This window comes from Protopterus annectens, chromosome 1.part1, assembly GCF_019279795.1.
Source record: "Protopterus annectens isolate FY-2018-M chromosome 1.part1, PAN1.0, whole genome shotgun sequence".
NCBI lineage: Eukaryota > Metazoa > Chordata > Ceratodontiformes > Protopteridae > Protopterus > Protopterus annectens.
Genome location: NC_056726.1, coordinates 677783922 through 677802750, shown reverse-complemented (window position 1 = coordinate 677802750; position 18829 = coordinate 677783922).

Here is an 18829-nt window from a genome sequence, read left to right as displayed (position 1 = left end):
AAGATTTTGTTCCTTGTAACTGTGCTCTTCTCTCACCCTCTCAGTCCAGGATGATGTCTGCAGTCCTGCCGACATTGTGACCATTCCATGTTCAAGCTCCCACTGTCCTCAACTTTTTTTTTCATTGAGTTCAAGAGGACCTTTTTTTTTAAAAAAAAATGTCCTCCGATTAAAATTAGCAGGGCTGTCAGATCAGGGGGAATGACAGAGGGCACAACAACAGCTAGCTGAGGCTCTCACAACAATATCCAATGCCTTTTGTTTTTCTAATTGGATTTTATCCATTCCTGTTGTTTTACCAGAGTGGATCAATTTACTCATTGCAATCACCTAATCTGCAGAAACTGTTCAAGTTCAATCAAATATTTATAGCACTGCCTCCTGAGAGGTTGACCAGTTCACTGTATTCAGAAGTTCCTTAAAGTCTGCCTTCCATACACTGGCAATGTTCTTGATCAACACTGTTGCTCTTCTACCTTTGAAGAAAGAAGTTTGGGCAGTGTTCTACCTTCTTTCACAACACAACAGATAATTATCCAGAATGTCTTTTAGGTCATCCAAATATAATTTTCCATAGCTTTGCCAAACTACTCACAAATCAGTCTTCCATACCAGCAGCTGCTGTAGCCACTGTTTTCTTGATTGTAAACACCATAATGTTATTATTGTCATGTGTTCTACTTCAACACCTCAACTGAGCTCTTGACTGAGCCCAGGTCATAGATGAAAAGCATCTGTCAACCATCCCACCTACCCAGTAAACAAATTGCAAATCCCTCCCATTAGCATTACATAGAAGATGTCTTTCCTTTTCTCAGTTGGATTGCTGCCCTTCACTACTGCGGCGGTGGTGCTGCGGTAGAGTTGTCTCCTCACAGTTAGACATTGCCCGTTCGATTCTCAGTTAGACCGTCTTCTGTGTGGCGACATGCGTGAATGGGCGTTTCTTCGTTGAAGGTTGTGCAGGCCCAATTTGAATTTGCTATGTCAATAGATACAGGAGAATAATTTTTGCTTAAAAATGGACTATACAGAAAGAGAAAAGCTTGTCCACTATACAGTAATCCTGTGGAGAGAGCTGCAGATCTTAGATAGGAAAGCAGGTATGAGTGCCTATCATCTCTATCTAGGCTGACACACATTAGAGGCCAACAGAATGGTAGTAGCAACCTAGGCTGTTTGTGATGTTGCATCACTTACACTGGTACCAATATACTGCTTAAGGCTGGTTGCCTGCTAGTGTTAGAAATGTCCTTAGAGAGCTCGGCCATGGCCTTGTTTATGTGTTCCAATGAGGTATGGCATAGAACAGTTACACGTGTGGGCCACACTTTTGTAGTTTGCATACTTGTGATGAAGGGAACTGAGTGCCCAAATGATTTTACAAATTCCTCACTAGAGAAACATCAGCTTGTCTTTGCTCAACCAACATGTCTTACTATCGAATCACCTAGACTAGGAAATTGTTATGTGGAGCATGCCAACTTGGGGATTTGTGTATGCTTGCTAATATGGGGTGTATTGTCATGTGAGCTGCAATGAGGTGTTTGCATACTGCCAAAATCTAAGTCTAATACTTTAGTGCCTAGGAGGCCTTTGGAGTTTTGATACGGATTTTATAGTACCCTAGCATCATGCATTTTGACCTCTTAGTGCATGAAACCAGAACACAGCCTAAAATAATGGGTGACAAGGCCCACACTTAGGGACAGATTTTAAATGTTTGCAAACTTAGACATTTTCTAGGATAATAAGTTTTGTGTTAGCATGCATTTTTTGCAGGATAGAAACTCTGAAACTCAAATGCTTGTCATTGTTTAGTAACTTCAATCCATAGTGATTTGCCAGAAAACCACAAAATTTATGAAGAACAGACCAAAAATATGAAGCAAAAATATGTGCATTCTGCAAAAATATAGAAAGTTGAGAGGTGTGCTCCTCAGATCTGAGTTTAGAACTGGTATTATATTGCTGTCAAGGAAGGAATTGTGATTTCTGACAAAAACGTAGTATGAGAGATTTGCTTCCAGTTTAAGTAAGTACTTGCCCGTCTGAAACATAGACTCAGTGCTTGTTAATAATAGTGGGCTGTTGAGCATGAGGCAGTTGTGACACTTCCTCCAAATACCCAGTACAACTTGGCTGAAGATACATGAGGTAAGGGAGCACAGTAATCTCATGGTGGGAGAAGTACAGTAGAAAGGCAGCAGGTATTCAGAGGTGCTTATAAGACTGCTGGATATGGGGGTTGAAGTGCTTAGAAATTATTGTACTCACTGATGAGATCTGTGTTCTCTTTAGCAGAAAAAACATTAATATTATGGTTCTAGCATTCTGTCACTCAGATTTGTTGATAATTTGTTCAAAAAGCTATAATAATAAGATGGTAGGAGTCTTTTTACTTCTAAATGTAGATAGTTTGTGTAAAATTGGGGTAAACAGCACAGCTTACTACACAACACAAGTAAACCAGAGGTACTAGTTTGCAATATGCCAAAAGGGTGTCATCAACTCACAATTACTCACAAGCTACTATGTAGTGTGATGATATTGTGCTGCTGCATGAACTGCAACGTGGTGAACCTGTGCTCAAACAAGGACAAACCATGTATTCTTAAATTATTAGCAAGCTTTAGCAAGTACACAGCACACTGCAGTTTTGTATTCTCTCACAATATCAATAAATACATGAAGGAAACTGTTCAAAATGCTGTTAAATATCCTCATCAAGCAACTCTAGATTTGTTTAACTAAGAAGGCTCACAGATGAATAAAACAATCACTTTCCTGGTGGTAGCAGGATCAAAGGGATTCCAGTACAGTGATTTTAGCCCAGCAGTGATGCATGGTGTAGGGCGGCTGCAGTGGTGCAGCGGTTAGCATTATCGCCTCACAGCAAGAGGTTCTCCGGTTCAATCCTTGGCTGGGGTGCCTTCTGTGCGGAGTCTGCATATCTTCACTGTGGTCGCGAGGGTTTCCTCTGGGTGTTCTGGTTTTCTCCCACATCCCAAAGACATACTGTAGGTGATTGGACAATCTAAATTGGCCCTAGGCATGAATGCATGCATGTGTGCTTTCTGTGGAAGGTTAGGCACCGGGGTGGCAACTCACACTGTAAAACTCCACTGCCAATCATGAGTGGACAGGTGATCCGCTGTGGCAACCCCTAACTGGGAAAAGCCAAAGTAAGAAGAAGTGACACATGGTGCAGTTCTGCTCAAACAAGGGCAAACCTGCACTGGGCAGCCAAAAATAAATAGTGAGGCATAAACAACCAGTCAGAATGCATAATTTTAGCAAGCTTCATTAAATGCACATATAATTCACAGTTCCATTCTCTTATAAAATCAAAGTGCAGAAAAATTCTATTAATGCTGATAAAGTATGTTAGCAAGCAGCAGTAGACAGAATTAGCTTAAATGTGCCCAAGACAATAAACAATGAAACTGGTAATCTCCAAACTCTGGACCCTACCCAGTTCGAGTTTGTAAAAGGCAGATCATGTCTCCTAAACCTGATAGACTTCTTTGAAGCAGTCACCAAAGCCGTAGATGAGGGAAAGGTGGTTCACACAGCCTATCTATATCTCGCCAAGGCTTTCGACACCATCTCCCACTCTGGAATTATAGATAAACTTACTAAACTAGGTATAAATCCCTATGTCACAAGATCGGTTGCCAAATGGCTCACTGACAGAACCCACACTGTGAAAGTAGCAGACTCTAAATCCAACTTCATACCAGTGACAAGTGGAGTACCACAGGGTTCAGTCCTAGGTCCTCTCCTGTTTGGTATCTTCTTCTCTGAAGTACAGGCTAACACAGAAGGTCTTTGGCTAACAAAGTTCGCAGATGACTGCAAACTAGGAGCCATAATTAAAACTCCTAACAATGTGGACATCCTACAAAAGGGCCACACTGAGTGAGATGCCTGGTGTCAAAGCCATGGCCTCAAACTCAATGCCAAAAAGTGCATTGTCATCCCTTTTGGTAAAAACTCTGCACCCAAGAACTACAATATAGGCGGTAGTCTACTTAACACCGAAACTGTGATAAAAGACCTTGCGACACAAGTGGACAGCAGTCTCTCCTTTGATAATCGCCACAGTAGTCAGGAAATCCTTCTATGTGGCACACCTCATCACAAAAGGTTTCTTATCCAGGAAAAAAGAGGTCATTGTTCCCCTTTACTCGTCTCTCATTAGTCTCATTATTGAGTAAAACTCCCCTTTTGGTATGTACCTCACAAAACATCTACAACAACTAGAAAGGCCGCAGAAGTACCTCACAAAGAGGATTACTGGCCTCAAACAAATGCCATACGCAGACCGTCTCAAAAACCTCCAGCTTTACTCCATCGCATATCACCTACTCAGAGGCAATCTCTGCCTAACATACAAAGCTATGTCAAACCCAAAGCTGTTGGACATGCTCCACTTAAAGAAATCCCAATCTCTCCAAGCTACATACTCCAGGGACCTAAACCTTGACAACACAATAACCAGAACATGCTGGAGGGATAGATTCCTGTCCCAGAGACTTCCCATACTCTGGAACAAACTATGTATATCAAACAAAGCTCCTCATTAGCACTCTTCAAGAAAAATCTTGATGATTGGATGGGAGATAGGAAATTCACCCCAGGGATCACTTCTGTGGCTCTGTTCGACAGGGGCACAAGAAAATAATCTTCTTGGGTGGTAAAAGCCAGGGTACCTTTTTGGCTAGGCTTATATAGGCACTAGGGCCAATAGCCTAGTACCTACCTATGAACCTATGAACTGCCTCAGGTAAGTTCTATCTCCTTATTGTGTGTGAACAGGCATCTCTGAGTGATTGCCTCCTGTATAGCAGACTGCATAAACCTTCTCAACAGTAAGTGCACATGTGTTACTGCTCCTGCAAATATACAACTGTGATTACTCATTCAATGCACTTCAGTTAACCCATCTGAAATACAACATACAAGTATTATACTCTGGCTAAGCAAAACAGTTGTGCCAAGGTCAAAATGTCAGCCCTTAATAGTCTTAGGCTATATATGATCCATAAGACAATGGTATCATACTTATGAGGTACAGGACTTTGGACTCCTGTCACACCTGATGTGCCTATGGAAAAGTGAGGGAGAGGTATTGCCAGCAATACCAACTGTGTCATTGTTAAAGGGTAATATGTGCTTATACCAACATGTTCAGTAGTTAACGTGATACTGTCTACATTGTTGACATTCTGAGTATGTGTGCACAACTGTGTGTTAAAACCGAGCCCACCCTCTGAAAGCAGATAGACCTGAAACCCATGTACTGGTATGCAGAGGCTGCCACAATGACTAGTATAGTATTAAAATGATGAACAACACAGGAAGCCTACCTGGATGCTCTTCTGATGTGGATGCTGTATAACCCACCTCCATGATTTATGGGGTGATGGATAGTTGAGATCCAGTGGATGAACCCAGGTTTGCCAGGAAGTCCTCTGTGGCCAAGAGTGGTCATTCTGCTGCAGGCCCTCCACCAGTGGCAGCATGGTCCCTGGCCACAGCAACAGCCCTTTGCCATACAGCTTTGACCATATCTGTCACCCAATGTCTGACCTGCTTGTAGGTCTTGTCCTGTAGCCCTATTTTGTTGACTGCTGTGACAAGGTCAGCCCACAGTGCTGCATGCTGTTCATGATGCTCGTGACCCTGGACAGCAGAATGTTATGCAGCAGTTTGAGGCCATCCAGGATAACATTGTTTTCAGAGTCTGAAAATGGTGGGTGCCTCCTTTGATACATCCATCCTGAAAAAGATCAAGAGGGGAACACATCACATGACCAGATACATAGATATCCACTATGTACAGATCCTGCACAACCAAAATGGCCTGCACTACCCACTGCTACCTCCCATGTCATACCCCACAGTCTATCAACACACTGTGTATGTGGCTATCACCAACATAGTAGCAATACTGGTATGTCCTTGTGTGCCGTGACAGAGTATGCTGTATGTCACCACACCCATCTCTGCAATCTACTGTGGTGTGTCCTCTATGGGCAAAGTCCCACTACTATGTCATACAGCCACTGTCCGTCACATAGGTGTGTTTTATTGCATGAATATGGAGACAGTTCAGTGACACCAGTGTGCCACAATGACAGACAACAATGCAAACCTGCTTTAGTGTATCTTGCCTGTAGGCATCATACCTGTCTAGTACACAGATATTTGTGGCATGTGTAAGTGTGCCTGATATATCTGGTCCTGTTGGCACAAACATGTGGCTGTTAGGCAAACGGATGGCCAATAAATGCTGGTTGTTATCAGCATATAGAGAATCCAGCTGTCACATGCCAGTACCCCCAGAAAAAGCTTATGCTGCAGTAATATCTGTTACTCTATTCATACTTTTGCTTTGTATGACCAATATGTACACTCTGCCACTGAGGTTGGACCTGTGTCCCCCCACTAATAATGGTTATGACCAGCATTCCTGCCATAGGGGGTTGCCAGGTATGTTAGCCATAGCTGTCAAGCAGTGAGATATGAATGCCAACAGTGCACATCAGGGTTAGTCAGGGACACTTTTCAAATGTTTGAACTATTCCTGTGTGATATTCACAGACTGAGAGGAGCTGAATGACAGTACATCATGCGATATGACAGCTGTGTCCACCCTTATGTACTTAGAATATGTGTAACTCAAAATCCAGTAGCTTTCGTACAGGATATGACCATTAAAGGACAGAGTGAGAGGGCCAGAGCTGTGAGTTCATTCACAGCAGGCACAGTTGTGAGGCCTGCCTGTAGCTATTGGACAGCAGACTATCACCAGCATGTCACTCCCAGAGATATACTACAGGCCTACTGTTGACTGCATCCTCTCATCTGTGTTCCATTATATGGGGACATGTATGACCCCATTTCCAAAGACATGCATCTGGAGCATTTCTCCCCGGGCCTCCGCTGAAAACAGGCTCTGTGGAACCTAGTCTGACATTCCCGGTCAACAAATGTTAAATAAATAAATAATAAATAAAATAAATGACATACGTGGTACAGTGATGTAATCCGTATGGGAACAAATCCTCTTGAAAACAGCTTGCTAAATCATACTTTGTCTTGGTAAAGCAACCTACAGAGCTGTTTACCATGGGCAGTTGCATGACCATTGTAGGTCATGCTCATTAACAGGTAATTAATTGCCAGTGCACCAATCCATGGCTCAGACTTGTTAATTGCATCCAACGCAGCTGGGTTGCACTTTAATTAGCCAATGACATGGCACCACAGTGCAATATCTAAGGCCTTCATGTAGGCCTTGGCCCCTTTCTTAGTCTTTGAGATGGACATTAGTGAGGTGTGGAGACTACAGCATTGCAGAGGGTAGATACAATTACTATCCACTGTTGAGATTTATGAGGTGTGTCCACAATGTGCATGCTATGTTTGGTTATTGTCAAATGGCAATGTGATTATCGGGCAGTCTGGCAGTATTAAGCATTGTGGTTTCAGGTCAGTAAGATGGAAAAGACATTTGAGTCTCAGACACCATACCCATTAGAATATGCCTGCTGATGCAGTAGCTGCTATTCTAACAGCTCACTATGTTTGTAGAGGCAAACTGTGAAACATGTCCCTATCGCTAGACCTTTGCCCCATTTATGTGGATCCCTTGTCCTAGGGGAATGTGAGGTATGGTAGGTCTGTTGCAGGTAACTTAACATACAGCTGCATATGTTGCTGCAACCTAGGAGACATAGGGGGAGTGTGAACACTTTGGAGGATAGCAAGGTCTATGTGTCACTCAGGGTGCAGTGTCAGGTCTGTCGTTACAGAAGAGCCAGGGTGAGGGTACCCATAACAGTCCAGTCGAGGCATGTGCATAAGGTTCATCTGTTATGTAACAGTGCCAATCAGAAAGTAGTAGGCAACATATAGGTAGGCTATACGAATATGTGCAGTGTGTCCCTATCAGTTATTTAAAATTTAGCCTATCTTTACAGTTGCCACTGATCCATCCTGTTCTGTGAAACACTTTTGAACACAAAAATAAAAACTTACTGAAAGACACACAGCTCAAACTGTGCTTCACTAAAGCGTCATTGACAGCCTTATTACAGATTGCATTGTTGTGTTCATAAATTACCATTTTTTTTAATTTTCTTTCTCTTTTGCCATTACACAAACTGGTACAGGATGCTCATCTGGCCAGACAAACCACCCTAGATATATCACAATTAAATCTACCTGCTTTCATAATGAATTTGTCAAAGTCTCTAAAAGAAATCAATGTACCCTTATATATAGTGAGAGAGGCATAAGTTAGAGCTACCACATTTATACATTTTACATTCTATGACCCAGGGTTCATCCCATTTGATTTCAAAGAGTTTCTTTAAAGAATTTTTTCTCCTAAAAGTAAAATAGGGAGCAAAGCCCGGGTTAGTAGGTTTCTTTATTTCTGGATTTGTTTTGAAGATCTTCGGTTAATGGTTTAAATTTTACATTGAAATGGATGTCACAACTTATGGATAGTAATTTACCTAGAGATGAACTTCATGTGCAGAATGTTATTAACCATGCAACAGAGAACAAGAACCTTAGCTCTACATGCAAGTTCTTAATATTTTGTACTAGACATTTCTTTGGTGACATTGGCGGCTGTTGATCACTATTGATAATTTTGCCAAAGGTGCATTTGACATGGATCTGTTACCTTACAGAAATCCTTTGCCTTGTGCTGTTGTTAAGGCTTTTCCCCTAATTTGTTTTATTTTGACTGGAAACTGATCAAAAAAGTAGAACGGATGTCTTTTTTTGTAATTATGTTTATATATGGATTGAGTACTTTTGTAGATGTGAGTTCTGTATTTTGATGTGTGTGTGTGTGTGTGTGTGTGTGTGTGTGTGTGTGTGTGTGTGTGTGTGTGTGTGTGTGTGTGTGTGTGTGTGTTCGTGTAAATACATAGATATAGATATAGATCTCTCTCTCTCTCTCTCTCTCTATATATATATATATATATATATTATTCATTTATTTATTTATTTTACATTTGTTAACCGGGAGAGTCCGACTGGATACATGTCCATTTTCAGCGGAGGCCCGGGGAGAAAAGCTCCAGGTACATAACAGACATATGAACATTGTTAATGCAAAAAAAGGAAGATAGTTGAGTTCTAAATACAATATAAAGATACATCACATCTTGGGAAAAAAAAAACAACAGCAGCATATAAAAAAAAACATAGGTCAGTTACAAAGGCGAGGCGCCTTGTTAAAAAGCAGTTAAGGATAGTGAGGTAAGAGAAGGGTAAATGATAGTGGTTAATCAGGTTTGGAACAGGGACATGGCCAGGGAGTATTGAGATGGGGTTTAAGCTTTTTTTTGAATTGTAGGAGTGAGGGTTCTGAGGTGAGCATGGTCGGTAGGTAGTTCCACATTTTACCTACAAAGTTTGAGAATGGAGAATCCCCAGCAGAATTATTGGCTTTGGTAGTTTGAGCTAAGATCTTATTGGAGGAGCGTAAAGATTGCAGGTTAATATAGGGGTGAATGATGTTTTTCAGAGCTGGTGTTTTCTCTGGGTGATACAGCATCTGGTGAGCCGTTTTGAGTTGGTTGAAATGGAGTTGGCTGGAAAACTTTAACCACCCTAGTTGCTTCAAGTTAGTGCAGTGGTGCGTTCTAAAGGTGGAATTTGTGGCAAATCTAGCTATGTGATTGTAACAAGAAGCAAGTTTGTTAAGGGTTGTCTTGTTTAGGTTTGTAAAGAGGGGTGAGGCATAGAAAAGAGTTGATAGTAGGTGTGTGCTGGCAATTGTAATTTTAGCGTGAGGAGTGAGAAAGTGTTTTACTTTATAGAGAGAGCTAAGCTTTTTATTGACGGTTTTGATGGTAAGATTGAAATGGGTGTCAAATTTAAGGGAGTTATCAATGGTAACACCTAATAGCTTTGTGTGAGCTTCTGGTGATATAGTGATTCCACTGGAGGATGTAATAGAGAAGGTGGGGGGAAGAGTCTTGTTAGTGGGTGAGAAAGTAAGTAGTTTTGTTTTGTTGGGGTTGAGAATTAGTTGTCGACTTGAGAACCATTTTTCTATTAGGTTGAAGGTGTCTTGGTTTGAAGCAGTGAGGTCTGCCAGGTTGGAGGCAGTGCTGATGATAGTCGAATCATCTGCATATTGAATGCATATGGCATGGGGGGTGATTGTGGGCAGGTCATTAACAAAGATGGTGAAGAGAAGAGGGCCAAGAATAGATCCTTGGGGAACTCCAAGTGTAACAGGTAGGCATGTAGATAATTTGTCCTGCCATAGAACAGCCTGTTGCCTATTGGACAGGTAGGATTGGAACCATTTCAGCGTGGAATTGCTGAGTGATAGTTTTTAATGTATGGAGGAGTTGAATGTGGTTCACCATATCAAAGGCCTTGGAGAGGTCTAAGAAAAGAGCAGATGATAGTTTATTATTGTTTCTGAAGTTATTGATGGTATTAGAAAAGGATAGTAGGGCTGATGTGGTACTGTGATTTGGCCTGAAGCCATGTTGGGAGTTGGCTAGAATTTTATTTTTGGTGAGGTGTTCCATCAGTTGTTTGTGGACACACTTTTCCATAATTTTGGCCAGGGGTGAGAGTATAGCTATAGGTCTGTAGTTGGTTAGCTCAAGTGAGCTACCACCTTTATGGAGAGGAATAATGTGGGACATTTTCCATATGGAAGGGATGAAGGCTTCTGACAAGGTATGGTTTATGATTATGGAGACGGGATAGGAAATGGCCTCAGCTGCTTTTTGCAGAAACTCAGCTGGGAGAAGGTCAGCTGCTAGCTTAGTGGGTTTTAGTTTTTTAAGAAGAGATGTTATAAAGGATATGGGTACTGGATCGAAGGTAAACAGATGATCTGATGTAGTTGTAGTATTCTGCTGGCATGGGTAGTGGAGTGGGCTGGTTGTTTGTTTGAATTGTGTGGCCAGGGATTGTATAGTTTCTGTGAAGAAACTATTGAATGTGTTAGCAATGTTTACAGGGCACTGTTGTTTGCAAGTTGTTGGAGTGGGGGTGGTTGCCTGGCCTGGGTGCAGGAGCTTGTTTAAGCCTGCCCAGATTTTTTGTGGATTATTAAGGTGTTTGTGTTGGAGGTGGAGAAAGAAGTTTTTTTTATCATTTAAGATCTATATATATATATATATATATATATATATATATATATATATATATATATATATATATATATATATATTAAATCTGATATTGCGCAAACTCAGACGTGAGAAAGTGTTGAAAAATTCACTCACCTTGTTGTTCTTCTCTAACTACTGTAACAGGATGACACTAACTTTATAGTGACAGTGTTCTGAGTGTCAGTGAACAAGACGCTGACAAACAGTAGCCTTTAACAAATAATACGTTTCTCTCTAACACCAACTATGTATAAAAGATCTCAAGACTTAAGATATAAAATTTTAGGCACTATAACATATATAGATTAAGCATGTGCAGTCTCGAAAGCATATTTTACAAACTGTAAAGCATTTTGCACAGCAGTACACATGAATTATGAAAAATGAAATTAGCTGAATAATATGGCTGCATTACAACAGCAGTCAAACTGCTCTACTGTGATATAAAATGGTGATAGCATGGATGTTGTGGATGAGAATGGAATGCTTAACTCTGTACTTAATTTATAAAATTTACTTGGAGCTGAAGAGAGAGACAGAATAAACTTTTTAGAAGAAGTTTGGGTTTAGACTTGATTCATTTTTATAAAGCAGTCATGTAAACTACTGGGGTGGCTACGGTGGTGCAGTGGTTAGCATTGTCACCTCACAGCAAGAGGTTCTCCAGTTTGATCCTAGGCTGGGGTGCCTTCTGTGTGGTGTCTGCATGTCCTCCCTGTGGTCATGTGCATTTCCTTCGGGTGCTCCGGTTTCCTCCCACATCCCAAAGACATGCTGTAGGTGGATTGGACACTTTAAATTGGCCCTAGGCATGAGTGTGTGCGTGTGTGTACCTTCCACGGAAGGTTGGGTGCCGGGATGGCAACTTGATACTGTAAAACTCTACTGCCAATCATGAGCGGACAGGTGATCCGCTGTGGCGACCCCTAACTGGGAAAAGAAGTCATGTAAACTACTGACAAGTCTACAGAATAGTGTAGAAAACCCTGGGTGCATACAAATGTCCCACAGATGTTAGAGGAAAACAAAACCTGAAGTACATGTTACATACATATATATATATATATATATATATATATATATATATATATATATATATATATACACACACATACACACACACACACACACACACACACACACACACACACACAGACAGACAGACAGACAGATAGATAGATAGATAGATAGATATATAGATAGATAGCTAGATAGATAGAGATAGATGTGTGTGTGTATATATATATATATATATATATATATTTTTTAATGGCAAGGTAAAAATTTCAAATTGTGATTTGTTTCCTCTTTACAGCTATAGTTGCCTTTTCATTTTTTAATCCACTGATCTCCAAATAACAGATAAATGACCTTATTGATATTCAATGTGCAAAGTTAATGTGACTCAAGTACATTTCTTCTGTGCCAGACTGAAATATTCTCTTTGTTTAATAATGTTTAGATGGTGCAGAGCCAGGAACATTCTTATTATATGCTATGCACTATGGTAATGTTCATTGCTGCTGCCAAGGAACTGGATTTAATCTAAGCAATTCAATGATGAATGCTGTTTTCATGGACTCTATTTTGATAGAACAACACATGCATTTAACAAATTTAGAACTGAGCCTTAACTGTATTTTCAAAAGATATTATTGCAAAGCCTTCAGATATCACACTTCCTTTATCATGTTTTAAGTTTTTTTGTTTGTTTTGATAAAAGGTAACCCTGACAAAATGATGACATGAATGGAATGCACAGTGAGCATGGTGTGAATATTTCTTATGATTATTTTTAATACAAGCATGGCATAATTATTATACAATATGCCTGATAGGAAACAGTAGTGATTCTTCATTTAGAGACATTGAAGAGGATCCAGATAATGCTAATGCTCATCACAGCACCTTCTGCATAAATATCTCCACCTGAGCAAATTAAGTGATCCATGTTATTTGTGAGTAAGCAATATTCAAAGTGGTTTTTATTCTACCATCCTTTTAGTCTCCAGTACATAGACACATTCTTTCCCTAAACGGTACTGATCCGTTTCCTTTAAAGGCCCAAAAATTTATAAAGGAGTGTAAAACTTTTAGAGGTAGGAAATCACTTTTACAGGAAAAGATACAGCCATGTAGACTCAGACACATGTAGAATGCCTCTCTCTCTCTCTTGCACATATACACACACACACACACACACACACACACACACACACACACACACACACACACACACACACACACACACACACACACACACTCACACGCATTCTAAGTGTATACATTTATCAATGTAAAGATTCCTTTGCATAATTACAAATTCAATTTTACTTCTGTTTAGTTTTTTTTTTTGTTGGAGCCCAAAGTCATGATTGACTGGCCTTATGGGGGAAAATGCTGTTATCTGTAAAATTGCATTATATCTGTTTAATTTATTACATCCTTAGATAGTTGTATATATCTCTTGTTTGCTATGTTGTCTGGATGGAGCTGCACCACACGCGAATATGATACAAAATTGCTGGATTGAACTTCCTTTGATCCCACTGCTACCATGGAATTGAATATTTTATTCATTTCTAGAGTACTTTTAAGCTGGGTGTATCTAGTGTTGCTTGCTGATGTATCTTGATGTATCTTACCAGCATTTATAGCAGTGTTCTGCATTTGCTTGACTTTGTGAGAGAAGGAAAATCTTCAGTGTGCCATTCACATATTTGCTAAAGGTTCATAGTACTCCATGTTTTGCTTGGATGTTTATATCTTGTTATTTGCTTTATGCTTGTCAGTGTCACATGGCTTTGCTGTTGAGCAGAGCTGCACAATGCTGAATATTGCTAGATTTGGATACTTTATGCCCCACTACTATCATGAAAGTGACTTCCTTATTCACTTTTGTTCACTTTCAAATTTCTATAGCATTTAGAACAGTTTTCTGCACTTTCTTGTAGAAGAAGAGAAATAGACAGTGTGCAATGTGTATATTTACTGAAATTGTGAACAGTCTAAGTTTTGACTGGATGATTGGTTTGTGGCCAAGCTGTTTATTTTACTGTTTTCTTCATTTGTTTGTTTGTTTTTTATAGTATGGCTTTGCTCTTGTTTGTGTAGAGTTGTACCATGCTTCACAGCTGGGCTGAAAATTACTGGAGTGGTATACAAATATATATCATTGCTACCAGGGTAGTGATCACTTCATTCACTCTTATAGGTTCATATGTTTATAGGTAGTTACTAGGCTATTGGCCCTAGGGCCTATATAAGCCTAGCCAAAAGGTACCGTGGCTTTTGCCACCCAAGAAAATTATTTTCCTGTGCCCCTGTCAAGCAGAGCCACAGAAGTGATCTCCGGGGTGAATTTCCTATCTCCCATCCAATCATCAAGATTTTTCTTGAAGAGTGCTAATGAGGGGCTTTGTTTGATATAGATAGGTAGTTTGTTCCAGAGTATGGGAAGTCTGTGGGACAGGAATCTATCCCTCCAGCATGTTCTGTTTATTGTGCTGACAAGGTTCAGGTCCCTAGAGCATGTAGCACGGAGGGATTGGGATTTCTTTAAGTGGAGCATGTCCAACAGCTCTGGGTTTGACATAGCTTTGTATGTTAGGCAGAGATCTCCTCTGAGTAGTCGATATGCGATGGGGTAAAGCTGGAGTTTTTTGAGATGGTCTGCATAGAGCATCTGTTTGAGGCCGGTAATCCTTTTTGTGAGGTATTTATGTGTCCTTTCCAGTTGTTGTAGATATCTCGTGAGGTGCATACCAAAAGGGGCATTGTACTCTATAATGGGTGTAATGAATGATGAGTAGAGGGGAACAATCACCTCTTTTTTTCCTGGATGAGAAACCTTTTGTGATGAGGTGTGCCACATAGAAGGATTTCCTGACTACTGTGGTGATATGATTATCAAAGGAGAGACTACTGTCCACCTGTGTCCCAAGGTCTCTTATCACACTTTCGGTGTTAAGTAGACTACCGCCTATGTGGTAGTTCATGGGTACAGAGTTTTGATTATGGCTCCTAGTTTCCAGTCATCTGTGAACTTCATTAGCCAAAGACCTTCTGTGTTAGCCTGTACTTCAGAGAAGTAGATACCAAACAGGAGATGACCCAGGACTGAACCCTGTGGTACTCCACTTGTCACTGGTAAGAAATCGGATTTGGAGTCTGCTGCTTTCACAGTGTGGGCTCTGTCAGTGAGCCATTTGGTAACCCATCTTGTGACATAGGGATTTATACCTAGTTTAGTGAGTTTATCTATAATTCCAGAGTGGGGGATGGTGTCAAAAGCCTTGGCGAGATCTAGATAGGCTGTGTGAACCACCCTACCCTCATCTACAGCTTTGTTAACCGCTTCAAAGAAGTCTATCAGGTTTAGGAGACATGATCTGTCTTTTACAAACACGAACTGGGTGGGATCCATACATTGGAGATTACCAATGTCATTGTTTATAAGTTCCATGATGATATGTTCCATAACCTTTCAGTCCAGACTCATCAGGCTAATGGGGCAGTAGTTCATGGGGTCCATGGTGGCTCCCCCTTTGTGGAGTGGTATAACTGTCACTGTGCGCCATTCACTGGGCACAAAGCCTGAGGTGAGGCTATGATTGAACATGGTACTTAGGTGGGGTGCCAGTTCGTTTTGTAGTTCATGTATAACACAGCCTGGGATGTTATCAGGTCCCATGGATGCTGTGTTCTTGACTTTGGAGTGTGTGGTTTTTACCTGTGCAGCCATGATTACTGGAACTTTGCATTCTTCTGGTATAGAGATGGGCCCTTTAGAGGGTGAGAGAGGGGTAAAGTTAGCACTGAACCTATCTGTCAGGATGTTGTCAATATCAGTTGGTTCTGTATATTTAGTGCCATTGTGCTGTAACTCTGAGCAGATATGAGTGTTGCCATTGAGATTCTTGACATAGCTATAGAATGCTTTGTGGTTGTCTTTAGCATCAGTGGTGATTTTGTTTTCGTAACTAGCTTTAGAGGATTTTATGAGGGATCTCAGCTTCTTACTGAGGCTGACCAGGGAGTTCCTCCAGTCATGAAATTTTGCTCTTTTTTGCAACAGTTTCTTCTGTTGTACAGTTTATTTATGGCAGGGGACCACCAGATTAGCTTCCTTTTTTTGGAGGATATCATCTTGGTTCTGTTAGGGATTGTACAATCCATGCACTTGTGTAAGTGCTTATAACGTACATTTGTGCAGGATTCAGCAGTCGTACCTCTATTGTCCGTCTGCATGGGTGTCACAAGGTTTGCCACTTTTCTCTTAAGAAGCATGAAGTTGGCTTTGGATACAGTTTTTACGGTGGTTTCCCTAATGGGGGATAGGGGCAGGATGTGGATGTCTAGGGTGATTAGCTTGTGGTCTGACCAACGAGGAATTGACCTCTGGTGTTGAACACCAGCTGCTCATGTTGGTAATTACCAGGTCTAGGATATTGCTGCCCCTGGTGGGCGTGTGGATAAGTTGATCCAAGGCATTGGAATTTATGAATTCCAGAAAACATTGAGCAAACCAGTTGGTACATGAGTAGTTTTCCCAGGTAATGGTGGAGTAGATGAAATCGCCCATTATTAGGGTGTTAGGCTGTACCCTAATATTTTCCAGTGTATCAAGAAATGAGGAGTGGGAATCCTGGGGCATAGTGGTGGATCTATAGCAAGCTACAATTTGGATTTTGGTCTTGCCCAGAGTTAGTTGCACTTGGATAGTCTCAGATGCATTATGCTGAGCAACTAGCCTGTTGGTGTGGATATCCTTAATGAATATGGACACGCCTCCACCCTTAGTGTTTCTGTCCAGGTTAGGTGTCCGAAAGGTGTGGTATGAATTATTGCTGGGTAATGCAGGGGAGCTCTCTGGAGCCTTGAACTAGGTCTCTGTCACTGCACATATGTTGATGTTCTCCATTTTAAGGAGTGCCTCAAGTGAGTGCATTTTGAGGTTTAGATTTCTAGCATTGAGTAGAATTACCCTCAGATTTTGCTTGCTTGTATCCATTACAGTGGTGAGTTTGTCATTTGAACCTTGCCTAAAAAAGGCACTATAGAGCCTTAGCCAGTATCCAGAATCCCAAACAGGACAAGTGAGACAAGTGCAGGCCATCTCTGGCAAAGCATCATGATCTGTCAATCATGTCATCCCAGCCAGACAGATACTGGATCCCCTTAGAATGACACCAGTAGCTTAGCCAGTTGTTGAAGCTGATCATTTTGTCCTTGTACTGTGGTATCATTATGGGTGATGGCAGGATGCTACTCAGGGCTAGGGTCATACCTGACTGGTCTACAAGATTGGATAGCTCCTTCATGTCTCTTTTCATGTAGTCCAGGGAGGTACATCTCAGGTCATTCATACCAACACTGACAATGACAGAGTCATATTTGTACTTGTTGTGGAGTGACCTGAGTGCGTGCATTATGTGGCGGATCTGGGAACCCGACAAGCAGCTGACAGCAACTTTCTTCTTGTTTAGCCTGGTGAGTGGAACATCAGTATGCCTGACTATAGTCACCTGTGACTAGAATGTTGAGTACGTTGTTATGTCTTATGGGCTGTGTTTGAGTGGCACACTGAGTTTGGGGCTATGTGTCAATTGGGTTGTTTTGGGGGGTTGAAGTTGCTTGCATTTCTGCTTTGGAGGTCTGTGTTGCTTGGGCAGATTTTTATTGAGAGCCTCCATGAATGTAGGTGTGTGTTTTATGTTTCTATGTGTGTGTTTTGGTGGTGTAGGTTTAATATATAGTGATAGTATAAACGGCATAGTATGCTCAAGACAGGTGCACTGTGTTTTAAGTGTAGGCTTATTAGATACACGGATATATTGTTTATCATACAGGTACTGGCAACATTAACTGGATGTAGCTGCAGTGCATGTTTTAATGGCCTGTCTTGCCTATGTATGTTGTAGTCTGTTTGTGTTGTGCATGGGGTCAGAAATAAGATGTGGTATGTGTAATGCAGTTATGACTTCTCAGGTGTGTGTGTCTGTGTGTGTGTGTGTGTGTGTGTGTGTGTGTGTGTGTGTGTGTGTGTGTGTGTGTGTGTGTGTGTGTGTGTGTATTACCATCCATAATAGTACAGGTATTAATGCACTTATTTTTCTTCCTCCTCACAGGTGAACGTGGGTGTTGGAGTCTGTCCCCCTCACAACCTGATATCAGTGTCTTTTTGGACTCTAATAATGATGGTGGCCATACTGTGTCACAGGTAGGATTGTTGGGGGCTGAATCTGTTCCATGGTTTGACATACCAGTTCCTCCCCCCATTGTCCCCGCAAGCAGTCAGTATGCCTACACAAACCCAATCCCCTGAGGCCACAGATATAAGACAGCCAGAGTGTGGTGACATCAAACAGAAGAGTATGACAACTATGGCATCAGTGAGAGTATACCCTGGCCATAGCCCCCAAAAGACCAATTGACAATGGTGCTCAATGGAGCACTGCTGTCTATCAACCACCTGTCACAGGTGTCCCATCATGGGTCACTCACCACATGTTTTGGTCCATCATAGAGGCACAGACACATTTTGAATACAACACCAGATGAATGCTCAGGATTATGGATGCAGCACAGTCTGACATCCTTGACTACCTCCACCACATTGGTAACACCATGGCTTGTTTCACTGATGTAGTGGACAG